Below are 27,664 nucleotides of genomic sequence, written 5' to 3' on the forward strand. Positions count from 1 at the left end.
ACCTAGTTATTCATCATCTCCATGGAGTTTAGTCTTAGGGAACTAAGTTGAACAGGGGTCAGCAAGCTGCAAAATAGAAAATTTTATAAAATTTACAGTGATTCTATGGGAAGGAGGACGGATGGGGAAGAGGAACCGCTAGTGCGGGAACAGGGCAGGGGACAGGCAGCTGCCCGCGAGGGCTGAGAAATCCGGACACTTTGTCGCCTTTTCCCTTGCCAGGGGAGGGTAATCCGGTCCGGGTTTTGCAGGCGCCTCTCCCTTGACTGCCTGCCCTGCCTGCCTGGAGACCGAGTCCGCTCCGTGCCCGCTCCCTCCCGCCGCTCCCCCCTTCCCCACCCCGGGCGGGCCGGGGCGGGCGGCGGCGGACTCCAGGCCGGGTTTTGCGCGGCGCCCGCCCTCCTGTTAGAAATAGGAAAATTCAATAATCAAAGCAAAGGGGAGCGCGAGGAGGAAAAATCCGGGATCAGGGCAAGTTTGATGGCGCATGCGCGCTGCTGCCTCCATCCCAAACACACACACATTTCCCTTGACTTGGAAAGTCAACCAAAGCAGCCCCAAGTGCAGGTAAGCCCGTCCGCTCCCGCCCGGCTCCGGCTCCGCCGCCAGCAGCCCCGGGGCCGGGGCGCTGCGCGGGCGGGCGGTGCTGCCCGGCAGGTGGGCAACGCTCCGCTCTCCGAGCTGGTTCCCGTGGGGCAGCGTCCACCTCCGCGGGCAGCGGGCAGCCTCTGCGGCCACCGGCCGACATCGGGGGCAGCGGCGGCCGCCCGGCCCCGCGGGAGGAGGGAGGTGCTGTGGCGGCAGGGGGGCCGGCGGCGGCGGGGTAGCGCCGTGCGAGGAGCCGCGGCCGCCGCGGCGCCCGTCAATTTCCAAGACTTTGGCAGGAGCCCGGGCAGGGGACGGGGGAACACGTGCTCCCGCTCCGCGCCGAGGGCAGGTAACCGCAGCCCCGCTGCGCCGCACCACCCTAGGGTCCCGACGAGGCATGGAGAGGTGGGAGGGGAAAGGCGGCAGCAAAGTTGGGCGAGCGGCAGCTGGAGCGCTCCGCGGACAGGGCCGGGTGCGGCGGGGCGCGCCGTGCCGGGGAACTTTCTGCAAAGTGGCTGGGCCGGGGCCGGCAGCGCTTGTCCCGGTGCCCGCAGCGGTACAGCCGCAGCTCCCCGGCAGGGTCGCGGTTGGCAGGGGCCGCGGCGGCCGGGAGCGCGGGTCGGGGTAGCCGGTGTCCGGCCCCCCGGGCGAAGCAGCAGGTTATTTTTACCCAGTGGTATTTGCAGAATGCGCAGCTGATTTGCCATCCGGAGCCAGGAAGTTTCCCCCTTCCGTCTCCGTCCCCTTTCCCCCTTTCCCCGCGCACGGCGGGGTAGTGGCGGGCGGGGGACGGTCGGCCGGGTTGCGGTGGGTGGGGGGCACGGGCCGGGACTCCCGGGGGAGCGGCTGCCCGCGCTGGAGGCTCTGGGGACGGGGAACAGGTGTCCGAGCTGTCACTCATAAGCCGGGCCGGTGGGGGGGCACAGGGCGCAGACGGGGAAGGCGAGGAGCGGTGCCGTGCTGGGGCCCCGAGCGCGGCCGGCCGCGGAGCGGCGGTCCCGGGGAGCAGAGGAGGAGCGAGGGGCAGCCGCGGTGCAGAGCAGAGGCGGGCTCGGCGGCGGCCCGGGGCCCCGAGCGAGCTGTCAAGAGGCTCGGGCGGGCGCGGGACTGGCGCTGCCGCTTGCCCGGGGCCGGCGCCGTGAGCGCTCGACTGCGCGGCGGGCAACTTGTGCGGCAAACTTTGAGGGGTGGGCTGCGGCCGGAGGCTGCTCGGAATCACGGCAGGTTTGAGCGATCGACTCGAGCCCTCCTGCTCTTTCGGGTCGGAAAGGTGAAACTTCTCAGGAGCTGCACGTCCACCTTCTGTGTGCCCCCTCCTGTCCGCGCTGCACTGCACAGCGGGTCCTGGCAGCTCGCTCCGTCAAAGAGTAGTTGTCTCGCCCAAAACTTCATTGATGAATTTGTTTCCGCTATTGATTTGCTGACTGTCAGCGTGGTATAATTTCTTGCGAAGGTTTCGGACTACTCATTTCAGAAGTCCTGACTGCTTCCCACCTACCTTTTATCTGTGTGTCGCTGCCACCTTGTTAGCTACACTAAAGGTGGCTTGGAAGAGTTTATGGGAGAATATTGTTGAACTTCAGTAATCAAGTTTCCAGATCTTATGCCTCCTGTTTAATTTATTAGACTAGTTATTTATTCTGTTGATGATAATCTGTTGCTGGTTTCTATGGAGATGTTAAACTGATCTCTTTCAGAAATCAAACTCCATATGCACTAAAACGTTTAAAGGAGCAGCGTCCCCTTTTGTTTTCAGACTTTGTACCTTTTCAGCGCTTTTACTGGGCTCCTGTATATTTTATATATTAAAGCCTGAAGTTGAAGCTCTGTGCAAGACAGAACTTATTATGGCTAACAGAAAGTCAGGACTTTGATCCTTTTTTTTGCATCATCATTTAAAACAGATCATTTTTCCCCCCTCATCACACAAGATATCAGAACCCTTTCAAGATCAAAGCGTCCAGCTAAAAACTATTGTTTAAAAAAAAAAAAAAAAGCCAGAAAAAGAGACAGTTAAATTAGGGGGATGTTTCCTTAATCTGCTTATTTTGTTCTAAAGATTTTTTTTTAGCTTTGTAAACACAACAACAGAAACTTGTGGCAACTCTATTGTTATTTTTATACCTTCCAAGTCTTTTTAAAGTTAAAATAAGTTCAAAGTCTAAATATCTCCAAAGATAAAGTGCTTGTTAGGGTGTTTTTATTACTTGGTTTCTAAATGTGGAAGGTCAGAATCCAGAAAGCTACTGCATTAGAGAAGGTTTTAATAGTCTTTGTCTCATCTTAATGAGAGAGCAATCTAAAAAACATTTTCCCTGCAACGTTTATAAATTATTTCAAAGAAGTCTCTCTGCATATAACTCAGTTTTCATTATTTCTTAACTTACCCATTGCATTATTACATGTGATTCAGTGTGATATCACTTTAGAACCAAAGTAATCGAGGTGAGAGAATTTTTTTTTTCTTAAAATTTGGGAAGTCCTGGTAAGCCGGTGTGTTGATTAGGTTGATGCATGTTGCACACCAATTGTGGGTTTTTGCTCATCTTTTAGAGGAAAGTTCAAAGATTTGGAAAAAATATATGACCAACATAATGCATGTTTAGCACAATAAAAAAAAACCTTGTACTTTCTTTTAGTGTATCTTCAAAACGTTTCCACTCCCTAAATCAGAGATGATTTTCCTCCTGGTATGCTTCTATAGTGATCCTAAAAATAAAAATAATCCTAGAGGAAATAGTGTATGTAACCCTTACAAGTCATATATGTTTGTGTATATACATTTACATTTTGAGTATGTATATATATATATATATATGCATGCATACATATATACAGAAAACACCAAGTGATTTATGATCTGACTATACTAGACTTAAATATTTTTTCCTTGTAAATTTTTTCCCCCCTTTTTTTTTTTTTGTGTGTGTGTGTGTGTGATTTGATGTGTGGGAGATCATATAAAATTTTTTGTAAGTATTCTGTTTATTTGTTTGATTTGAATTGCAAACAGAATTGACTCTGACAAGTAAAAAGAGGAGGGGGAAAAAAGGAAACACTATGGCTTTAAACTCAGGAGTTTGCATATTCTCCTTGTATCTTTCCCCTTTGCTAATTATTGTGTTGTTTTCAGAGCAAATATGTCATATCCATGGCGACCAGGCAGGTTTATTGTCTTTCAGAAGCAATAGCTCACATAAGTAATTAATGACTTCTTTTTTTTTCCTCTGGCTTAGGTTAAACAGATCATTCAAGGAAAGTCATATCTCTCTCTCCCTCTCTCTCTCTTTTTTTTTAGCCCAGTGACATAATAACATGAGTTAGAAGAACAAAATACTTTAACCAAGAAGTCAACAGCTTATTTTTCCTCATTTCTTTTTAAAAGATGTGTCAGCTTTCCACACATATGATATTGTCATTCTTGCAGTTTCAGAGCAAAGCCTTTGTACAGAGAAAAGCCACTGAAAGCTGGAGTTAAGTTGATGTTGTACAGCTGAGCAAAGTGTCTCTGGGTACACGTAGTGGGATGTTACTCTTGCTTAAGGGTTTTGCTGTGTACTGGGAAAAAAACATTTCCCTCACTTTTCCCCCCTTCCTCCAGTTCTATCTCTATTAAAATCAGTGTTAAAATAAAGGTGTGTTTTTGTATCTTGCAGATTATAATTCAAACAGTTTCCAGGAAAGAATTAGTAATTCATTTTTATATACAGCATATATACACACATGCTTGAGCTCCACCCAAAACAATCAAGATAGCTGGAAAAAACCCTTATTTCCTTTTTCTTTTCAAGCCCAAGCAAACTTGCACAGTAACTTTCAAAAGCTTATTAAAAATTGTCCCTCATTTTTGCAAGGAGTTTGCTGCAGGTATGAATCTTTTTCTTTCCCTTTCCAACTGTGTTTCTTCCTATTAAAGCTGAATTTGCTATCTGTCCAAGCCAAGGGGCTGGTTATCCACTATGATTTACTGAGGTGATGGTTGCCCCCTCCCACACTCACCCCAGTACCTTCACCCCCATTTTGGTTTTGCTAATTTCATTTTCAGAAGGATTTATACACAGTCCAGCTATATAAATTCCTTGGGAGATAAAAGCGAGACACACTTCCATAAACAAAAGCTTTTACTTGCATCCTGTCTTCCTTTTTTTCTTAAACTAAAAAGGAAAAAACCCTAAAAACAAAACCCCAACCCATCTGATTGAAGCAGGTATCATAAATGCATGCTGGTAATGATTCTGTATTCCACAATGCTGCTACTTTAACTTTTAAAATATGTTTCCTTTCTGGTTTGTAACATTAATCAAAGAGCCGCTTCCTTCCAAATTTCCACAGACTGGGACTAATTAGAACCACTCGAATCATATTTTGTAAATTCCATGTGGATGTTACTTTAGGTTTCAAGATTGCGAGTGCTTCAGGTTTAGCCTGGCTAGGCAGTCTTAAGGTTATTTTTATTAATGTTTCTGTCTCCCAAACCAATTCAGAGTTTCTTTCCGTTTACCCCAAATAGATTTGTGGGTTCACACACAGGGGTGTGTTGGAAATAGACGTTTCAAGTAGGAAAAAGAAAAGCCAAGAAGGATAGAGATTTTGCAGTGTAGTTCCAAAGAGCAACAGAGAACCTCCTAAGTAATGTGAAGCTGAGGATTCAACAGACTTGATAATTGAGCCCTTAACCTTCTGATGTCTGTATCAGAAAAACAGTCTAGTAGAGGGAGACAAAGAATAAAAGCAAATACTGGGTAGGAGGAAGCTGAGGAGATGACTGAAATATTGAGGTATAGTTCAAGGTATGTATAGATCAGTATTATGATGTTTCCTCAGGCTCAGTTTTTTCCTCTGGCGAAACATAGCTGGTTTAAAGGTGGCTTCGGGAGAACCTGATGTTTGCAGTGCAGCCGAGAGTCTGGCGTTTCTGTGGCGTGTGCCGATGTAACTTGGGGAGACTTCTCTTGGAATTTGTATTCATGTTTCCCTCTTTCCTTTTGTTTTTAAAGGAGTGACTAGTAATTTTTTTATTTTTTAATCTTTATGGGAAGTTAAATAGCTAGAAGTTGGGAGTTTTCAGGTTGTGATTATCAGGCTGTGCCAAAGGGATTTTAATCGAACCACTTTGAGCATCCGACAGGGTGACTGTTTCCATGCTCTGGTGTCGCATTTCTCTCCCGTACATTTGTTGTACCTAAATAGGATATCTAAGAATTTGGGGGCAGTTGGCTTGCACAGAGATCTCAAAGTTAACTTGCTTTTGGTATATAAGACTGCAGCTTCAAAGAAAAGCAAGTGCGCATCATAAATTTTGCTAAAATTAATCAACCGTTTAAGAGCTCCACATTAACGAGGTTTTCCAGGCAAGCAGCTTTCTTCTCTTCTTCTTCTTCTTCTTCTTCTTCATTCAGAGGCTGAGAGGTTTGGGATGGGGGGGGGACGACATAGTAAGAAGAGGAAAGGAATGAAATTTAAGGAGAAATAATAAAAACAAAAAAGGCTGGATTTGTAGAATATAAATCCTCATGTGTCCTTGATCCATATTGTCAAGGCTCTTTTTTTTTTTTTTTTTTTTTTTTTTTGGTCGGATTTGTCCTGTGTGCCTTTGACGGAAAAGGCACGTAGAGAGAGAGAGAGAGAGAGAGCGCGACAGAGGGGGAGAGAGAGAGACGTGTCACTGCTTTGGAGCTCATTATCATTCTTAATAAGTCTTAAGGAATAAAGAGGAGCATTGAGTGTAAATGCTGGGTAATCCTAACACTCCTCAAGGTGAGAGGAGCCTCGAGGACACAGAGAAAGAGAGTGAGGAGGAGGGGGCTACTGTGGGAGCAAGAAAGGAGATGTGGATGAAAGTGGTTTTTAGGGGAGTGGGCACAGCTTAGTGGGGCTTGTGCCTCTGAGCTCGTTCCACAGGCCTGTGCTGGGGCAAGTTGTCTCGAAGTTTGCATCCCAGAGATCTCCCAAGTTTGCATCCGAGCAACCCAGCTGGACCTTGGGGCTGAACCGTTGGCGTCTAATGGAGCCGTTCTCTGGCGGAGATGGCTTTGAGGCTTTGAGGAACGCGTGGCTCCGTCGGCGCGGAGCTGAGGGCCGCAGCCGGGCCCGAGCAGCGGCCCAGGCCCGCTCCCTGCCGCGCCTCCGCTTCAGCGCCCGCTGCCTCGGCTCGGGGCCGCTTTTCTGCCCGTGCACCCCGTGCTTTGCTCCCTTCCGCGACGCTCTGCTTGGATGTCTCAACTCTTCTTAGCCTGAATTTCCTGAAGCATCTCCCTGCGCGGCTCGGACACTAGGTGGCTTAAAGCACAGGCTCGGCTCTGATCTGCTGGCAGCTGCCAGCGTTCATTCACTCTTTCTGGTGGGCTCCCTTATTCAAACTTCAGGCTGACAGCAAAACACGGAGATGTCTTTGAATCCATTGTGGATTCAGATGCAGCACGACCTCCTTGGCAGTGTGCTTGCAGTCACGTTTGGAGATTTAAGCCCTTGGAGAAGGAAGAAAGGGGACACTGATGAAATTAATTCAGAGGCTGGGCTTCTTGTTTTGATGATAAGGAGTCAGGAACCTGCTGGTGTTGCTGAGTCCTTCCCTCTCCAGGCAGATTTCACCATACCCATTCTAAAGGGTGTGTGTGTGTGTGTTCCTTTTGGAAAAAAGCATTTCAGGGTAGGCATCGCCCTTTTTACTGTGCCGATGTGTAATGGAAGATGCTGAGCTTTCAGTGATGCCCACTGGCCCTTCTTTCTGGTCTCTTATCTCAATTCCAGTTGCAGGCAGAAGGGATTGCTGTAATTGGGAATTTGCCTAATGCATCCAAAGCCTGAAGAAGAGGAGTGGAATAGCACTTGAATATTTTTTTCCCTCCTGCAGTCTCTGTTGTCTCTTTGGTTCAGCCCTTAGCTTCTGGCTGAAGTAGGAGCTTTACATTTTTAAAAATTATTCCAAATACCTTGGAGCAAGTGGGAAGGAGTTGTGGATACTGAGTTTTGATCAGCTGGCACAAGCCAATTGCAGTGAGGTAGAAGTCTTGCTAAATGCTGATTTTTCTGGGTCCAGGTGCTTGGCATCAAGTTAAAGTATTACATTGGTAATATTATAAGGTATTAAGTTATTGTAATATTATTAGGTATTAAGTTATTAGTAATGGAACTGTGGAGCTTGCCTGGACTTGACAGAGAACTGCTAAGGAACTGTATTAGGCCTTGAATTCAGCCTGATTTCTCTGGTAGTGTCTTCCAGCATGCCTCAGCCCTGATCTGGAGGGAGCAGGAGGAAACTTGAGTGCAATTTTTGTGCATCATCTGTATTTTGAGCTCTTTCCTGAGAGAGCTAATGAGTTGTAGCAAGGAGACACTATTTCTTGTGCAAAGGGATCTGCCTGCAAATCCTCTCACTCACTCTGTCCAGTGGCTGTTGATGAGGTGTCAGCTAATACCTTTCACGCGTGATTGGGCTGGTCTAGAATAGGACCTGGAGATAGAAGAGTCTGTGCTCACAGGGTGAGCTCTAGAGCCATCCAGCTGCCAAGGCCTCGTGCATAATGACTGCTGTAGGAAAAGGCATAGCAGAACTGTCAGTTCTTTGGGGCCTTTGGGGGCCTTTGGCTTCTTGCCCATGCCATGGCATTTTGGGGTAGTTTTCTCTCCAGAAGGTATCCTATTTTTGTTCTGCCACCAGTGATGCTGTTTTGAAACATTGGAAACAACTCCCAGATTCTAAGCCATAGGGCTTGTCGTTTCAATGACAATACAACAAGTCACCTCAGAGTTCGTCTCTGAGGCTGCTCCTGATCCTTCTGTGTGTGAAGTCAGCTGGCAAGGTTGGTCTCAGTGCTGGGAGGGCAGCATAGCATCATACACACCATCGTCTCTAACAAGACTCGGGAAGGAAGGAGGTAGACAAACTCTACAGGTGTTTCAGGGAGTTTTTTGTTTTGGATGCCATTCTTTGTAAGAACAGTGGGAACCGGAAAACTTAAGAGAGAGAATCCCTTGATGGTCTATATGGAACTGTGAAAAGGGGTCCTGTTTCAGCTGTCTATAAAGATGTGTTGTGTAGTGACGCTTGGGAGGAGCCAGAGGAACAAGTGCTAAAGAGTGTGACCCAAGCATAAGTTTGTCTGCTGGGCTTGGAGAAAAGTTGACTGGAAAGTGTGTCCTAAAATGACAAGATAGCCCGGTTCTGATCCCTGCTTGTATTTGAAGGTGGGGGTGGCAGCTCACTTTCACTTAAAAGCCAGTTCTTTTCTTTCCTGGTTTTGCTTCTGCTTCCAATAGCAAAGGTACTGGGACATTACATTCCTAAGCAATATGAGCTGCCAGCCCTACACCTTTCCCGATGTGGACAGAAAGGCAGAGCTTTCTAAATAAGAAGACGTGAATGTACCTGGCATAAATGCAAACTGAGCTATGTCATCTCAGCCTGTGGCCTTGAGGTATCTCCCTCCTGGCCCACTCAGCCCATCCCCATGCCAGGCAGAGTGAGGGCTGTGCAGAATCACACTTGCCTGCGTGGTGCACGATGAGGCTGGCAGAGCAGCTGGGGGGCTGGCAAGCAGCTCCCAGCCTGGCTGCCTCCCTATGGGAGCTGTGTCTGCAGAACATCCTCTCCAGAGGCCTGATGGTGATGAGCCCCTCTACCAGTGCCTCAGGCTGGTCCAACTTTATATGAGGGGAGCAGTGTCCTTTCACACTAGTGAGCCAGCAGAATCTCTCCCAGGGGTTATTGTAACCTCTCAGAAGCGCTTTGCAAACAGGCATTCGGAGATAAAGTCTTGCTGCCGAGCTCAGGGCCAGCAGGGCAGATAAGAAATGCGGCAGGTTTATGAAAGGGAAGGTATATGAAATGCAGCCTGCATCTCCCATTTCACTGCACTATGCCAAAACACACAGTTTCTTATTTCAGTCACTGTGATCTTTCAAGGAGGTTAATTTCCATGACGAACTCTGGGCCACGTGCTTGGAGGATTTATCTAATTAGACTGACACTTTTCTTTTTTAAAAAAGAAAATTAAGCTGCACCTTGGAGGACTTAAGTATTTTAAACTGTGGGAGCAGCAGTAGGTAGTGTGATCCCTGCTCACAGAGCAGGGAGAAAGGAAATTTCCCCTTTTCCAGTCTCCTGTTTAAGACTTAACCAAAGGTCCCCATTTACCTAATTTTCTTACTTGGTGGCTGGGTGCTTAAGAGTATTTTATCCTGCCTGAGTCCCTAAAGCCTCAGCTGGCTCTTTAACTCATGTAAACTATTGGTGTTCTGGGCTGTTACGTATTTAGGATGGAACAGAGGGTAAAGGAGAGACCTACTTATGCTCCTTAGCCATGTCCTAGAAAAACTGCATCCTCCCAGGACAGTGAGTGGTGTGCCTGCAGCCTTGTAACAACTGAGGTAGGTATGCTGTAACGACTGAGGTAGGTATGCATCCCTCTCACCATGCTTGGGCACCTCATGCTCCTGAATATGTGTGTTATGGAAGCTGGTATGACTGTCCTTGTCTTTTCTGTGGTCACAAAGAATAGTAAGTCCCAGGAGAGCCCCCTAGTCCTTCATCCAGCCTTGTTACAGTTGGATCATGTTTGGACTTCCTGCTAAAAATGCCTTTCAGACAAGAACTGGGACCAGGACCAGTAATGAAAATAGAGGATCTTAGGTTGAGCCAGTTACATGGAGGCAAGTCCCGTGCTTCCCTTGGACTGGATATCTTTTACACTTGCAGGCACAGTGGATGATGCTGGTTTTGTTCCCATCAGAGGGCTCCTGGAGTCCCACTCACACTCTGCCTGCTGCTTTCCCATTGTTTGGCAGCTCCCTGTGTTGCTGTGTGTGAATCCAGGTCCAGATCACTTCAGGTCTGGTACTGCTTCAACTGTTTATCCTTGTAAAGGAGATTGAAGGAACATCTTCTCAGGGCACCGTATTTGCTGCGCTAAACTCAGACAACTCAGAGCACATTTTCTTGCAGCCCAGGTTAGAGCAGAGTAACATCTGCGGGGAGGGAAGTGTCCACACAAAAGGGGCAGCATAAGAGTAGCCTTGTGAACTCTGGTGATAATACATTGAATCCTTTGGAGCTGTTCATGGTGAAAGACTGCACAGAGTGAGACAAATACAGCAGCCTCATCCAAGGAGTTGATCACTGGACATGCTGCAGTCCCCAGCTGATACACTGAGGAATCTGTAGTGGATTGAACCTGAGATTTAATTTTAGTTTGTGTTTGGTGAGTAAAGAAACAAAAATAGATATTTCCTTTCCTACCCCCCACCTAAGCAAAAGAGAAAGAAAAATAATAAAACCTAACAGGCAGTCAGAGGGCTAACCAATAGGAGCTCTGTTGGCTGGGGAGCAATCGTTCTGGCTTGGTCAGCCATCCCTAACGAGTTAGGGGTTGTATAAACTCCCAGCTTACAGCTGTAAATTTACTCAGTTTTGAACACAGCCACAAGCTGGCTCAGCAGGATCTGAAACTGTCTCCTCCAGTAGTCCTGCTATGCTTGAAATTCACATCTGGGGGGCCCCAGGTTTAGACACATGGAACCATGGAGGGCCTGATCATGGGCTGCATGCCACATAGCTCTAGATTGAAAGGAACCTCCCCAGTATAAACCATGGTGTTAATTTATCCTTTCCTGGCTTTTGGCTTCCTCGCCTTGAATGAATGCCTCTTGATCTCCATAGCTGCAGGTCCACTACCTCCGTGCCTTTTCTGTCCTTCACCTTGAGACAGGGAGCTTGGTCCAAGGTAGATTGTAGAGAGTTTGCAAAACACTGCCCAGAGCAGCAGTGCCATCTCTTCTGGATGCTATAGTAGGTGGGCAGGATTTGGTCCATACACAGACCTGGGCCCTTCCTGCAGTGTCTGCTGAGTCCTTGCTGAGGTGGAGTCAGTGGGTATTTGCTTGAGTGACTGAGAGCAAAAGGAGAATTCTGACTTCAGGGTTGGTTGCTGCAGAAGTGGCTGATCTCTGAACACCTGTAGTATTGCAACATTGGATACTCCTAGATAGCTGAATTTCTGGTTTATACTTGTGGCACTGAATCCTGCCACAAACAGCAGCATGTTAGTTATGCTGAAAGATAATTTAGCCCAGTCACACAGTTAACTTTGGCCACCTCTTACGTGTTCTGGAATTGGACAGTTTACAGCAGTGTACAGAAAGAGGGACATATGCATCTGAGCCCACCTGTCCGCTTACTGCTGACTACATTTCCTCATGTTCCTAATGGGGAAGCATTTTGTCTTGGAATGAGACATCAAGTATTGTCATGTTACTTTCACTGACACCTTGGTCTTCAGCAAAAGTGAGGTGATATTTTCTGTTACCTGAAATGGGTTTGGAAGGTAGAGATGGTTTGAGGGATGACCAACCCCAGACCTCCTCAACATGCATCTGGCAGCCTCTGCCCTGAGGTGCTGCCTGGCTCTCTGAACCAGCTCACATCTATCTTCACTGGAGCAGAATGGTGACAGCAGAGGTTATGGGGATAATGTGCTTCCAAACACAGCAAGTGTTTGCTTCTGAATTCAGCTCCCTACAAATAAATGAAAAGGAGCGGTTGCAAATAAAAGCTCCTGTCTTCCTTGTCTCTCCTGTGGAGTTGTTCTGGCTCTGGCTCCCAAAGGGTTAAGGTGACTCATGCCCCTCTCACCAGATATGCTAGCAGGAATTCATCCCAGCCACTAATTGGTGGTGTTTGCTCTGCACTTTCTCGCTCTGGTTTTGATGAAAACATTTAACCAGGAGCTTAGTGTGCAGAGGCTCCCAGCTGACAGCACTGGGCTGGCTTTACCAAGTTGTCCTTGCTGTGAGTAAATTCAGCAGCTGGGCTTAGAGGTGGCAGGAGAGGGCAAACATGCCTAGCATCACAGCTCCTGGCCCCTTTGTTCCACTCCTCAGAATGCTCTTACCTATGTGAATCTTTGGGCTCCAGGCCCATATCTGCTCTAGTCTGCAGGTGCCTTTCTGTACCTAGACAGCTGTTGGCACTGGAAAAGTTCAGAGCCTTGGGACAAGGCTGCAGGGGTGGGAAGAGAGGTCCTGATAGGTTCTGGAGGGCCTGGTCTTACCTGAGAGCAGGGGTATGACTTGGTAGAGCTTGGGAGAGCTGTTCCTAAGACCATCTGGCTGCAATCCTGGGGGATTCTTCCCCAGAAAACAGGCTCGGACAGGCCCTGTGCCACAGAGTGGTGAAACTACTGGTTCTGTTATGTGGAGATGACCTTATAAGTCTTTCCTATGCCACCTGGAAGACTTCCCCAACAGTCTTTCATTGGAGTTACTTCAGGTAATAACCGGCTCTAGTAAGGGGCTTCACATGAAGAAGTCTGAGATGGTTTTAATTTTTGCCATGCAAGTGGTAGAGAAATTGCAATGTTCTTATGGAGCCAGTCTTGAGAGTGGGCATGTCTAAGCTCCTCAGTTCCTGCGTCACAGAACCTGTAGGCAGCAGCAGAAACTGAAACATTCCCCAGGGGAGATGCCAGTTTATCTGTGTTGCTGGAAAATGCATTCAAATTTCTGCCCAAACAGGAGATTGTCACATGCAAGAAATTCATCGGAGCCCATCAGGGCTGCCACTGCTCTGATATTTCTTTAGTTTTCTCTCCTTATCTCTGGTGATCTACCCTATGAACAACAAAACAAATCCAGATGGGAAAATTTATAAACCAGAAAATCTGGATTCCCTGTTCCTGGAAAAGCATGATCCCTTGTTCTCAGCCGCCTCCATGTGTCATGGGGTCTGCCATAAAGAGATGCCAGAACTGTTGCAATAGGCCAGGCCTGTGTCTGCCTTAAGGAAACAGAGCAGCAGTGTAACGCCCTGTGTGAGTGTCGGTTTCCAAAGGAGATGTGCTGCTCTAGGGAAGCAGGATTTGTCCTTGTGAGAGTTGTTCAACAAAGGCATTTGTTCTCTTTCTGTCCATTTCAGGACTTTGCTCCACATCACTGCTGAACTGATTATGCCTGTTGAGGGAAATTTTCTGCCTCTTCCCTCTCCCTGACTATTGATAGCCTAGAACTAAATACAAATATCTCATTAAACACAAAAAGAGCCAGGCCAGGGCCCCACTGCACAACGTGCTGCCTGTTACCAGCCTGGAGAAAGGGAGCAAACAGGTGTAGAATAACAGTGCAACTGAGAGAGACCAAAGTGAATCATAAAATAAACAAACAGCCAGTGCTCCAGCTCCCCCAAATGCACTGTGTAGTTTCAAGGGTCTGCAGTGCACTTTAGAACATGCTCTGAGCAAGTACCCGCTTGGGGCACCGTTTCATTTGCAGCCAGAAATGGATGGATGATTTTCTGCATCGTAGGGGTGCCTGTAAGCCCCGTGCTCCTTCTTGTGTTGTGCTTGGGGCTGCAGGAGAAATGGGAGCTGCCTGCCTCCAGAGCTTACAGTGGTGGGGAAAGAGATCACTTACAGGATTGACCAGCTGTGGGTCTGACTCGGGTCGTGAAATCAAAAAAGTAGGCCTGTATGAAGAACTGAAGAAGGCATCTGAGCATTCCCTTATCATAGGTAAAGGCTGTAACTTTTTACTCTCTCCTTCACAACTTTTATTATTTTCAGGGAAGAGCCCAGTCTCTGTGATGTGGCAGTCTTTCCTGCTAAGATTTCTTAGGTGAGGATATTTGTACCAGGATTTTATTTAATTTCTTTATACCTCTTCATGCTATGTGAATCCTCTGTTGCCCCTTGTGGTTTGGGACAGGCAGAGGTTGCAGTGGTGCTGCTGGCATTTTTGTTGCATTTAGTGAAGCAGTGGCTTGGCTTACTGTACCCCAGCAGCAGCCAGTGCTTTAGTGACTCAGCCCTTGGAATTATGCTTACCCTACAATACCTTTTGTCCTTTGCCCAAAACTTCTGGCCAAGAAAAAGGGAAAAAAGAGGAGGGAGAAAGGAAAGAGAAGATAAAATTCTGCATTTAGTTGTCCTTTCATCACAGGTGGTGCTAGTTGGGTTTTGCTTTATTTGTACAGGGTGGGGAAAAGAGAAAAAGAAAACAAGGTGGAACTCGGACAAGGCCCAGGAAATGTTTGAACCTGACAACAAACTTCCTTTGTTGAGGGGAGCACGGGAAAGAGAACAGAAAAAAGGGACAGTAAAGACCAGCTGAAACCAACCTTAGCCCTGTGCTTTGGGCAGGTTTCTTTTTCCTATTCTTTATTGTTTGGGGTCTTTTGTATTTCTTGGTGTCTTGTGATAATTTTATTTGCACAAGGGCTTTTGTGTACTGCCTTCTAGAAGGTGGACAGATGAAAGGTTTCCTGGGGACACATTTTTTATTTGAATGGGGAGGATTTGTCAGTTGCTCTATCATTTATCTATCATTATCTATCATTTATTCATGCTTTGCATGATCCTTCTCTTCCAGCCATGAAGATCAAGATGGCTAGAGGGAAAGCATGAAGGACCATGCTTCTCAGGAGAAGAGACAGATGAGCAATTTGGGGTCTAGGCAGACAAATCCTGATTTAAATGCAGAAACCAGAGGGTTTTGTTGAGGAGAAAATGAAGAGAACCATGAGGGCAGCTGTTAGGGATGCCGCCTAGAGAACTCCTGAGTACCACCAAGTGCTACAACACAGACCTCCCTTTTTTTCAGGTTGGCGCAAAATCTCTTGGTGAATCATCTTGCAATGTTATTCTTCAAAAAGAAGAATTGGGAGTTCTGAGATAGCTGCCCTAGGAGCACTTGGAATTAGAGTAATCTGCTGTGTGGGACAAAATGGATTCTGGTGGGGTTGGGTTTCAGTGGGGCCATACTGCAGGTACGCAAGAGTGCCATGCAGCACTCTTGGAACTTGGCTGGAGCATGTAGAAGTTTTTTTCCATCCAAACAGGTGATGATAGCTCTCTCTATCAGACACCTGGCAGTCCACATGTGTTACAGCTGGCCTGGCTGGGGTGACACTCAAGGATCTGTTTCTCTCAGGAGATGCTCCTCCCTAGGAGGCTTCCTGGTACCTTCCCAAATTGCCCTTTTGCATAAATACTTCTTAGCTGTTGACTCTCTGCAGTCTGGAAGTGCTGGAATGGCTGGGTAGTGAGGAGATTGGGATGAAAGGCTGTTCAGTCCTTTCTTGCCCATCTTAGAAATATGTTACACAATGCTCAATTAATCTCAGTTATCTTGTTTGGGTGTCACAAAACATTGTGTTAAAATGGGTGAGCAAAGTTGTGAATATCACCTGTATTGCAGATGCTGGCCATGCTCTCCAAAGAAAGGTTAAATATTTTGACTTAGCTTAAAGTGGGGAGGTGTCCTACTTCCAGTACACAAAAAGGAAGAGGAGCCAAGAATGAAAGTCTGTTTCTGGAGATGGACTGATGTGGGACTTTCCTGCGGTGTCCAGGTCTTTCCATTCTTTTGATAATGGCCAAATCACTGCCATGCTTACTATATTAAAGCATGAATAGATGCTGCCAATTAAAAATTTTCCCTGATGGTGAAGAAATGGATTCACTGGATTGTATTAGTACGAATATGGGCTTTTCTTTCCAGTGCAGGCTCCCTATGAGTTTCATCTGATAGCCCTGTAGCTGCTCTTTCCCTGACTTTACCTCTAAGCCTGGGCTGCAGGACACAATCCCAGTTAACTCGAGAGCAGAGTCTGAATTCAGTGAGCCCTAGGTGAAAGCTGGAATACCTTTACTACAAAGTACGCTATTCCAGTTCTCACCAAGAGTGGCTGCATTCTGACTTTGGTCCTCAGTCTTTGTTTCAGTTATCTATACAGTGGAGATAATAAAACTTGCCTGAAACATGGCTTGTAACTTAGAATTAAGGAACAGTTTCCAGAGCTGGATTGAAGGCAGCTGTAGAACACAGGCTGTATTTTTGGTGCTGGTGTATTTGTCTGAAGTTTAGAAAGTAGGGCCTGAGTGAGACTAAGAAAGGCAGGTGAACATGCTGTATTTTCTCTTCAGAGATGTTCCAGGGAAACTAGCCCAGGGGTCTCAAGGGAAGAGGCTGGTACTGGGGTGCTGGCAGCAGGAGTGGTAGTGGCAAGTGAGCAGCTTCTCTGCCGTCCATTCCAAGCACAGGAGGGACTGTGGGGAATGATTTCAAAGCCACCAGTATGGAGATTAAGGGGATGAGAATGTAAATCTCAAGTAAAAAGGTAATTGAATGTAATAGCAAACACTGCTCGGTCTATGTTAATTTTAGCTCTTCCCCTGGATACAAGGCGCTGTATTAGTGTTTTATTACCATTTTGTTTGCACTAATAAAATAGTAAAATTTATTTCAAGGAAGTTGAAGGATGGTTTTACAATGCAAATTTGAAGAAATTGGACTTTTCATTTACGCCACTGCTATTTTAAACCCTGAAGGGTGTAAATTAGCCTTCTGTGCCTGGGTGAAATCCACTGCTTCCACAAGCAGAGGGAGGATTTGATGTGGGGGAGAAGAGAACAAAACCAAATCATCTGAATATTTCAGAGAGACAGAGATATCTGATGAGGAGAGAGAAAAAATCTGACTCCCTGTGCCCACTGAGCAGAAGGGCTGGAGCAGAGTGGGAAGAGCTGATGAGGAGCAGGTTTATGCTGGTGAGCAGCTTCAGCTGCCAGAGGCATCAGGAAAGGGCAGAACAAGGCATGGAGGTTCCAGTGGATGTGGTGTGCCCTGCCCTGTGCTGGCCATGTGGTTCTTCCTGGTGAAAGGGGTGCAACATCTGGGGCTCAGCTGATTATCAGATACTGTCAATGACAGACAGTTCCTAGAAGTGTGAAAGCCTAGGGCAGGTTTTGCCTTCTGGCCGAGGGGACCCACACTTCCCATGTTGCCTGTACTTCTCTCTTGCTTTGCTGTCTTCATCTTCCTGCCATAGCCCAGCCCATCTGGCTGCCAGGCACTGCCTGGCTCTGATTCCTCACTGAGTCATGGTGCTGCCAGGGAAGGTGCCTACAGCCCAGGAGGCTGGTTCAGTGACCTCCTCCTTCACCCAGAACTCCTCTGTGGCATGAAATAGAAAGGGATGGGCTGATTATCTGGTCCCTTTCACCTTTGTAAAGTTGCTTAAAACAGTGCTGTTCTCATCACACTTTTGCCAGTTCTTGGCCTTGGTATAAATGATGCCGTAAAGGCTGAGCCACATAGAATCGGGTCCAAAGAGCCTTGTTTGGTTCCAAAGGTCCTGCACCGAGCTGACCATACATCTCCTGGAGTGGGACGACTCGGGGTGTAGAAGCATCCAAACACAGCAGCTTTCTTGGACTTATCCTGAGTTTCTGCAACAGGTCGGAAAATCTTGTGGAGTAACTTTGAGGCTTTCATTCTCCTTGTGCAAAGGAAGGTGTGGAACCGGAGTTGTAACATCCCTTTTTTCAAATCCCAGAGGTTCCATTCCCCTGCTGGGGAAGGCTTTAAGTTACTGTTTTCTAATCATGTTCACCTTGCATATACCTCAGTCTTCACAGAATACTAGTGTTGAAGGGAGCCATGCTGAGTTTCTCCTGTATGGGAGAATTAAGATATTTTTTCTTAATCTTGAGTGAAATTGTACATTTGTTCATTGTCCTGAGATGCTTATTTGAAGCAAGTCTATGTAATGTATTATGTACCTCCCCAACCCACATCAGGCTTTTTATAGTGACAAGGGAACTGACTTGGTTATGGAGCCCTCAGAGAACCCTTTCCCTTTCGCTCTCCAACAGACTGATGGGCACCTCAAACACTGCTTGATCCTAGGCAGTTTTTCTCCAGCAGTATTGGCGATGTTGCTGCTAGCCCAGTCACACTGCTGTGGGCTGCTGCTTCTGTGGGACGTAATTGCTCGGGTACCCGTTTGGTGTCTGGCTGCCTGGTCTAGCTGTTGCCCTGCATTCTTGGGCAAGTGGTACTGGGTGAACTGGAGAAGAAAAACCTGCTGCAGTGATCTGATTTTGTAGAGAGGTAGATCTCCCAGCCCTCCTTTAGACTATGAATATCTTCTATTAATTTTATCCTCAGGAGGCCTTTCAGGACAGAAGCCACTGTTTACCCCATGCAAAGGCAGGATAGTGCTTTGACTTGTTACTATTTATGGTCTGGATAGCAGCAAGTCTGAAAAAGTTAAGGGCAGGCTCCAGGCCCTTTGTCCGTACGGCTGTGCCACCTCCTCTAGTGTCTGGGCATTAAAGAAAGCTTTCAAAAGTTTAACCCTCTTGCAGGTTCAGCTTGCAGCACAGTCACCAGCCATGGGTGGTATCAGGCAGACCTCTTAAACTCCCTGCCCTGCTTCTTTGGTGGGTGTAGCAGAGGCTGAGCCAAGACTGAGGGCGTTACCAAAGAAAGCAAAGACTTATTTTTGGCATTGAAATGGTTTCCTATTCCAGGCGAGTCTGGGGAACAGCATGGTTGTGTACCCAAGGATTTAAACAGTGCATTAAGCTAAGGGGTTACACTCTGGGTGGATTTCAATCAAAAACTATAATTACATCAAATAGCAAACGGAAATGGAAAAAGGGGATTACTGACTCGACCCTGAATGCTGTTGGCTGCTGAACCTGCTCCATTATTTACACCCCCTCTATTGCCTGAGGTGGGGTGTGTGTAGGCAGTAAGGCCCCTCCTCCTTTTCCCATTTTCTTCATGCATCTGATGAAGTCAGAGTCCCTGTGCTGGTATCAGTGCTTGGAGGAAGATTGGAATTTGCATGACTTGGATTTGGGACTTTGCAGGGCAGGTTTGATCTCCCTGGGCAATTCTTCCTGGCTCCAGGCAGGAAGAACTGCTCAGCTCAGGCAGTCGTGGGAACCCCCAGGCCTACAAGCTTTCTCTCTTTTTCTCTTTTGCTATCAGACCAGTGTTTTGGATTCATAACTGCTCATCCTCAAGGCAACTGGAAAGCTCCAGACTGCAAACAGGAAGTTCTTTCTAACCTAGAGTGCTGGTAGTGTTTAAAACTGCCCCTGAAGTAGCAGAACTGTTCTGTGCCTGTGTTCAGACTCTGAAAGAGTCTGTCTTGTTTCGTACAACCAAGCCAGTAGGACCCAGCTGGGGAATTTACTGCACACCTACACTCACAATTCAGGGTTTGCTCTCTGGTTCGAGCTGCTTCCCGCAGTACTTCAAAATACTTTGTGGATTCCAGTTTTTCACTTTTTCTGGCACTGCTGCACCTGTCACTGCCTTCTGGTCTTTGACTCGTTTCATTTGTCTGTTCTCCCGGTTCCTCCTTGTGTCTCCCTTCCTTCTTATCATTGACAGGTTGTGTCTCTACACGTCTGTAGGACACCTGAGTTTAGGAGGATGTGTAGTGAGTGTGCTGAGATGGCTGGAACTGTTTACCAGACAGGGAGGATAAGGAATGCAATCCCCCACTGCCTTCCCAAGCCTGCTTTCTCAGGTGGTTTTCCAGATGTCTAATCCCAGGTTTCATAGCCCAGCCCAGCCCAACTCCTGTTTGATGGGATCTCTTTTTCTCTGCTCATTCTAAATGAGTGAGATGTTGTGCTGAAATGAAGTCGTCATTTATGCTACAGAAGCGCCTTGCTTGGTGCTGTGCTGTTACAGCATCTCGTACACCTCCAAAAAGTGTGTTGCCCTTTTCCACCTGTGGCACGTTCAGAGCTGGAGGATGTAATGTGGTGTGTAGAAGAGAAACCCCAGTACATTCATGGTTGATTTACAAATGGTTTGAGAAGCACTGGAAAAGGACAGTACTGTTTCCCTGCTCTGGATAGTGGCAAATCTATACAGAGTGAGACTTTGCCTGGCTGCACTTTCATGCACTGACCTCACCTTGTCATGAACACATGGGGAGGAAAGGCGCTTTGTAAATATAAGAAAATATTCTCTTCTTACAGACAGATGTTTGATTTTGTAATGCAATACAGTGACCTGAAAAAAACCCAAACCCTGTCCAAATGTAGATTTCACTGAAAATAATTTAAATACAGTAAGGAAACTCCATTCAAAACTGAAATCCCTTTTGGCAGGTAAGGGAAAGAGTAATGCTACTGATTAGACCAAACTCTTTGTTATACAAACAGGGAAAAAAATTCTTCAAAACGGAAGTATGATCTCAGACACTTTTCCAATTAATTTTTTTCTTAAGCATTTTGCTGACTTTAAATTTATTTTGCATTTTCTCTGCAGTATTTGGGGTCCGGATCTAGGGGACTAGTTCAAGAAAAACAAAACCCTTAAACAAACTGATCATCTCACTTTTCAAAAGAGTTACAGTAGGGAAAGTACATGGTGACAGGTAAATTCTTATGTGAAACATTCTAAAATTTATCTTGATTTGTAGGTTTGTTTTGTTACAAACTCTAGAAGATAGAAAAATCCTAACAGGATTTAAAGATGTAAAAGATGTAAAGATGTAAGGATGTAAAGAGACACAGGAAAGCGGGACTTGTCCTACTTTGTGTAAACTTGAATTTACTCCTCACTGTGCAAAGTCCTGTTTCGGCAGCCATGAATGAGCTGGAGCCAGTGGAACTCCCTAGTTCAGCGCCTTAATGGCTTTTATGATCCAATTGTGATGATTCTGCTGCTTCCTTTTTGCCTTTCCTAACTGTATTTTGGAAATGACAGCCCATTTCTGTTCCCTCGTCCTTGTGTAAACCCCAGTTACCTTTCATCAAATGATATGATCTAAGCAGATGCTAAATAAAAGGTTTGATTTTAAAGGGATATCATTTGCAGGTGTGGAAATAAATGAGCAGAGGGTGAGGTTGAAAGAGAGGAGCAGCATATCGAGATTCAGGCACCCGTTGTGGAGAGGTGTTAAAGCTAAAGGCAAACACTTAAAGCTCTAGCAGAAACCTTCCCAAGCTGCAGGTGCTGAGACATTTGGAAGACTCGGGTCTGTACATTTTATAACACAAATGTGTATGAACATTTCAAGTTGCTGTAACAGTCTCTGTTTCTCTGGCTTGCATGAGCTGTCAGGAGCTCTCCTGTTCCAACACCAGCCGTGCTGCTGGTTTCAAGGGGCTGGCTCAGCACAGCAGCTGGTGGACAGGGAGAGTGTTGTACCCCCCACAAGAGCAGAACTCCTGGCAGCAGCCATCTCACCTCGGGGAAGCGATCTTCATGGGTTACTAGTTTTATCAGCGGTCCATCCTTTTCACAGAGAAGGAAGAGAGGAAAGAAATTCCATCTGGCTCTGCTGATTCAGGGGAGTAAAGAGGTGGAATTCTTTAGGAAAAAACTGCTTACTGTGCAGCTTTAGCCAGAGGATCTTCCAATTTAATGTCCTGCCTTTTTATGACTGTATGAAAAATAAAGCAAGCACTAGGGGTTGCTTGGTGGTTTTGTTTTTATGTTTTCATTAAAGTTTAATTGCGTGACTTGTGTGATGTAACTTCTGGAAATGCCTGTTGCAGTTGGTGGCAAAATGATTTTTGATTTGTTGTGCTTGAATCAGGTGCAGGAGTGTTAAACCTCAAAGAGGTATTCAGACATGCATGTAGAGAGAAAATATATTTATCTATAAGCTAGCTTTTGATTAATGAAAGAAAGGAACTGAAACTGCTGTGACAGAAGAATCTCCTTTATTTGAAAGCTCTTCTGCTTCATCACTAGAACAGAGAGTAAGGGTCTTTAAAATTAGTATAACTATAATTTATATCCACCATAAGGACGCTCTTTGCCTTCTGATCAGTAATGGAGCCGTAAATATAAATGGATCCTTATCTTGCAAACACTCAAATATTTTCTTTACTCACATAAGGTGTCAAAGGAAAGATTTCTATAAGGAAAATGGGGCATTTGCATAAGTACCCACAGCATCAAACAACAGAGAATTTGTGTTGCATAAACAACAACAACCACATTAAAATCATACTGCTTTAATAGTTTAGAAAAAAATATAACAAAAACATTGAAACTGTAATAGATGTTGCTCTGTGTATCAGTATCGATTTCATAATTTGTGTTGCCTTAATCTTGGGTGGGTGAAGATTAAGAATCTCCAGGTAGAGTTATGTGTGTGCAATAAGTGGAAACATTGTAAGCAGCTTTCCTTTGCCTGAAGATGATTTAGGGCAGACTGTTTTCTCCATAAAATCTGGGGTTTAGGAAAACAAAAGAGGATCTTTGTGAATAAAAATCTTGAAAGGAAAATATCCCATAAACGATGAACTGGAGGAGAAAGCATTTACCTTAAACAAGTTTTCCAAACTTTGTATTGTAGACATGAGAGCAAAGTGACATCCACATGCACATGTGAAACAGTTTTTTCACACTGTCCAATATATCAATTCCCAAAAGAAATCTGGAGCATAAGTACTGAAAAGGAGGAGAAGGTAGATGTTCTGTTTGTGTTCTATAATGTAGAGCCTTTCATGTATAAAGCATTTATATGTGTTTGATTTGAGGTGTGGCAGTTAAACTGGTAGTCTGCACTGAAACAGTTTTCTTGGTTCAGTTCAAATTAATTGGTAACAACCTTATTTTTATGTGGATTTTGTAGAAAAGAGATAGCTCTGTATTAAACCATTACAAGTTTGTATGAGGTGTCTTCTTGCACACATTTTTTCGAAATCCATATTTTTGAAACGCGGTTAATCACAGATGAAAAAATGAGTAGAAGGAAATTGTAGAGCATTTGTGAATGAAGGTTAACATGCTCATAAAATGATGATAAAAAATTAGCAATGGTCACCTTCAGGTTTGGTTTCTTTGAAACAGAGCTGAGTTTCATCAAAGTAAAAAGCAGTTCACTCAGACTTGGGGAAAGGAGTCTCACCTAAAACTTTCCCAGCAAATGGTAGGGCTGAGTGGCTTTTGCCTAATAGGGCATTCTTGCTTCCCACTGGGTTTCTGCTCAATGCTGGGAACTCATTTTCCCAGGAATGCAACCAGAACTTATGGCTGCTTCCTGATCCAGGTACATACTGGTTACTAAAAAGATGTCATTTTTTCCTCTAGTTATCATCCCTGAAAAATTCTCTCTATATTAATTTCTTCTTAGTTCCTCTATTTTTTATTTTTAATAGATTTTTTTTCCATATTTTGTAACTGTACATACTTTGTACATTTGTTTTGTCTGTAAGTAGTTTGTTCTGGTCTGTAAATAACTATCCAGCCTGTACAGCAGAGCAAGCAGGTCTAGAACTGGACTCTCTGCTACTTCACAGGGCACCTGAACTCATGAGTCTGTGTGTTGGGGTGCTACACTCAAACTCTCCTCCTATTTCAGGAGGCAGAAAACTGTTTCTTTTCTTGCTGATCATTCTTTCAGTGTGTCTTTCTCTGAACCAAATAGTAACCAAAGCTGGTCCTGGATTGATCCCCTGCTAAGCAGCTTCCCTGTTGTAGGGTGTCCTCTATAAAAAAAAATAAAATAGTAAATTAACCCCTCTCACAAAACACTAGTCATTAAGTGGAAATAGCACTTTCCCCTTAGACTGAGAAGTTTATTTAGCAAAGAAGGGGATAACCTAGTGTCTATAACACAGGCAGAAATTTTGTAGTTTGACTAAATTGCTTATTAGGTTTGGTCTGGTTACTTTAACTCCTTATTTTCTCACCTTCATTGTGAAGCAGAAAATTCTCCTGTGGCATGCCATGCAGTAAAGCTGGAATTTTAACTGGACAACAAATACATCTGCATATATGGGAATTTTATGTCAGAAGTCTGAGGATGTCTCTGAGTTCCCATGCACTTGCTCATTTTTTACCAGTGAAATAAATTGCTTTTAGAACTAGCAAAAGTCATTAGTTCAGTCCAGGGACCAATAGGTGGAAACATGTAATTTTAAAACATGGATTTGATTGTGGAGATCCCTGGGTTTTGTATTAGGCTGGAATATCACTGCTGCAAGTCTGTAGACACTGGGTTTTTTCTGTGCTCCGAGAACACGAGGGCTGGCTCGGCCCTGGGCTCCTTGTGCCATCGGTCTGACGGCAGAAAGCTCTGCTGCACATCACTTGAGCACAAGCATATGGGTGAAATGGACCTATATTGCATAATTGTAACAAATAACTAGAATACTGCCTATGCACTTCCAAAATTGGCTGGGTTAATAAAACATGCTGATTGCTCCCTGAGGATATCAAGGGACTGGATGATATTAGTAAGGGTCACCAGTTCAAATATGGGGCAAGTTAGCAGTGACTGCAACAGCCACGTTACAGCCCTGCGTGCTTTTCTGTGAATTCTCGCAGGCAGGTATCTCTATCACTGCTGTGCTGGCAGCTGGATTAAAAAAGGACGATGGCTCTGTGCAGTGCTGACACAGGGCTTCAGAGATGGCAGTGCTTTCCCAGTTCAGCTTGGGTCCCATTTCAGTCCCATTTCCAGTGTAAGTTTAAAGCATGAAGCTGTTTATCCATGTTCTCTGTATTTACAGAGTCCTTAAGTCCCACATCTTTCAAGTCTATCAAGTCTATCAAGTCTGTCACCACATTTGTATAGTGGAAACAACAATTAATTTGATTATTGTGTTCTGTTTTTTAAAGATGGTTGATTTCCAAGTTTCCATGAGAAAGGAAAGGTGGGATTATTCAACTGTTGCTCTTGCTACTGCTGGTTGTGGGGATTCAGTCTGCTCAACCAGGACAGAGTGCATTTCTATCTTGGGAGGTAAATTATCATCACTATACCTACACAGATGTGCTACATCATTTTTGAAGTAATGTCTTGAGCAGTAACACACTACAGGATTCCCACCTGCACCTCTGGGTGAGTAGAAGTTTCCTGGATTTGCAGTTTATGCCTCCAGGTTGATGCTGTGCAGGGGTCTAGTGAGGGTGTCAGTAAACTCGTGTGTGTTTCTGGCTAGGCTCTCTGCAACATCCTGCCCCTTCAAGACACATGGGAAGCTGAACAACATGACATGCTGAGAAGGAGGGCAGCTTCTGGTCAGGCACTTGTATTTTTGCTGCCTTAGCTTCTGTTATAAATTCCTCACTCTGGCCTTTCACTTCTGATATTTTTCCCTTGGCCAAATCAAAGACGGTTTTGTTACCTCCGGCTCCCTGCAGATGCGGCAGCTTCAGGCAGTGAAATATGCTCCAGCCTTTAAAGGGAGGACAGGGAACCTGCTGCTGGGAATCTGAGATGGAGAAGGGTTCCGGGAACAGGACCAAGGCTTTTGCCTTCGTTCAGCCCTGGCTGCATCCACGTGCACGTGCAAAACCAACAAACCTGATAGTTGTGTGCTGGGAGGATAGATCAAGGTGCTCTGGAGTGCTCTGGGATTTACAGTGTGGATTGAAAAAAACACAGCAGAGTGTGTAGGTGGTACTGAGACATGATTGCCTCTTCTTGCCACTCCCCACTTGGGCAAGGTCAGCATGGCTCCTAAATTAATACGTTCTATAATAAAATGGATAGATCTGGGAGCAGTTGTAGTATTTGTGCCTAAAAGGGAAAAGGGAAGTTTGAGCTTCCCCTGGAACTAGATATGGAGGTGTACAGTCCTAGTGACTGGACATGGATTTTTATGGTAAAAGTGAGAATGTGCTTTAGGTTCCTGCAGTGTTTCTCTCCTTGTTTTTCCAGTGGTGCTCACAAACAGTGATTGGGATTTCAGAGTCCTGTTTTCAAATCATTCAAAAGCTTGGATGTATCTGTAGGACTCAGACCTAGATGATAGTGCACAGGAGGGAGAAGAGATGAGTGTTTTGCTGGAGTGATGCTACAGAATATGCTCCTGTGCTTGCTAATGTTCAGTGTCTGCAAGTGGACAGTACTGAGCTTACCATGATCCCTCATTTGCAACTGTGTGGCTGCTCATGAAACAGGGAGCCCAAAGGTGCTTCTTTGGTCTTTACTGTCAATGGTGGGAGCCCTGAAGGGCTGCAGGGCAGCACTGCTGGTTCTCGGCTCAGGTGGCTCCTGGGGGAATCCCTCTTCTTTCCCCATTAGTGACTACCCTCATGTTTGGGAGAGGAAAAGCATAAAGCCCGGCTTGACTAAGAGGCAGTGCCAGGGATTATGGCATTTCTTGGAGGGGTTGAAGTAACTCTTCATATCCTGCTACATGGTCATCATATCCCCATGGACCTTGTAGAGGGTCATAGGACTTGTTTGAGAGCTGAGAATCTGAGGGATGGTCTGGAGGCTCCCTAGGGCCACTGGGTCAGAGCTCTTTACACCTCTGTAGGAAATTCTCTTACCCCCGCATGTACATTTTCAATTGAGGACCCAGTGGCAGCTATTTGAAGTTGGAGGAAAGGGTGGAAGTTTATCCTGGAGGGCTTGCCCCTGTCAGCAGCCTTGGGTGTGTGGAGGGGGGAATCTGGCCAGTGAGCAGGTGAATGCACACAGAAATGATGCTGGAAGCCAAGGCAAGTCCTGCTGATGTGGCCCTTTCTCCTGCAGCGGATCATAAAATATGGCTCAAATTTTCATTACGGCCTCTATTGATTATCTTTTGGGACAGATGAATTATAGAGAACATTAAATTAAAAAAAAGGGAAATATTTGAATGAGTTTGGGAGGTCGATGCCAGAAAGGCTGACGCACTAAGCCTTACCAGCATTTTCCTGCTTTGTGGATCTGCTGGGCCCTTCCCATAGTCCCCCTTGGGGGAACCTGCCCAGGGAGTTCCCCTTGTTCCCTCCAGCTGCCCTTCAGGAACAGCAGGCTCTGCAGAGGCCATGGGCTAAGCCAAGGGACAGCCTAGAGGTGCATACAGTGGCTGGAAGACTTGGGTGTTCTTCCAGAGTCCTGCCCCATGCCACATGTTCTGCCTTCTCTGGGAGGTCACTCTGAGGACCTTCCAGTTAAACAGTAATTCACAAGTGTCTATCTGGCACCTGCTTTGGGATTCTTGAACAAAAGGGGAGAACGAAGGGCTGGGGAATGGCCAGGGAATGAAAGGGGAAAAGCCAGGTCATTTCATATGGTGACACATTTGGATCTTGTGTAAATATGTATGTGGAGGCCAGCAGTGAATCATAAAGGTAGTGATGGGCTTTGCAAGGTTTCCCTCCTTCCCTGCACCAAGGGAAAGGTCATTGCCCTCATCTTTCCTGTGCTGAGGGGTCAGTACTCCTCTCTGCAGGGTTCATGGAGCACGGGAACTAATTCTTGGTGGGGTTTGTGGTCAGGCACTTTTGGCATCATGTAAGAGAAGCGTCAGGAGTAAATCATCCCACGGTTAGTGTGGCACGCTGAAGTCAAACCAGACAGAGAAACTTCTGA

The 27,664-nt window shown here is 45.8% G+C and overlaps 1 protein-coding gene across 12 annotated transcripts in view; it reads left to right on the forward strand.

Annotated features, from left to right (window-relative positions):
- Nucleotides 1-343: 343 nt before the first annotated feature.
- CASZ1 (castor zinc finger 1) overlaps nt 344-27,664 on the forward strand; it is a 203,611-nt gene continuing 176,290 nt past the window's right edge. For 4 of the 12 annotated variants that reach the window (XM_058854850.1, XM_058854854.1, XM_058854857.1 and 1 more), the window contains exon 1: nt 344-567. The gene's annotated coding sequence lies outside the window, so the exon portion shown is untranslated. Of the gene's footprint in view, nt 568-630; nt 938-27,664 lie in introns of those variants that run through there. The other 8 variants (XM_058854859.1, XM_058854853.1, XM_058854861.1 and 5 more) reach the window with 4 other exon arrangements.

Source organism: Poecile atricapillus, chromosome 22 (genome assembly GCF_030490865.1).
Source record: "Poecile atricapillus isolate bPoeAtr1 chromosome 22, bPoeAtr1.hap1, whole genome shotgun sequence".
Lineage (NCBI taxonomy): Eukaryota > Metazoa > Chordata > Aves > Passeriformes > Paridae > Poecile > Poecile atricapillus.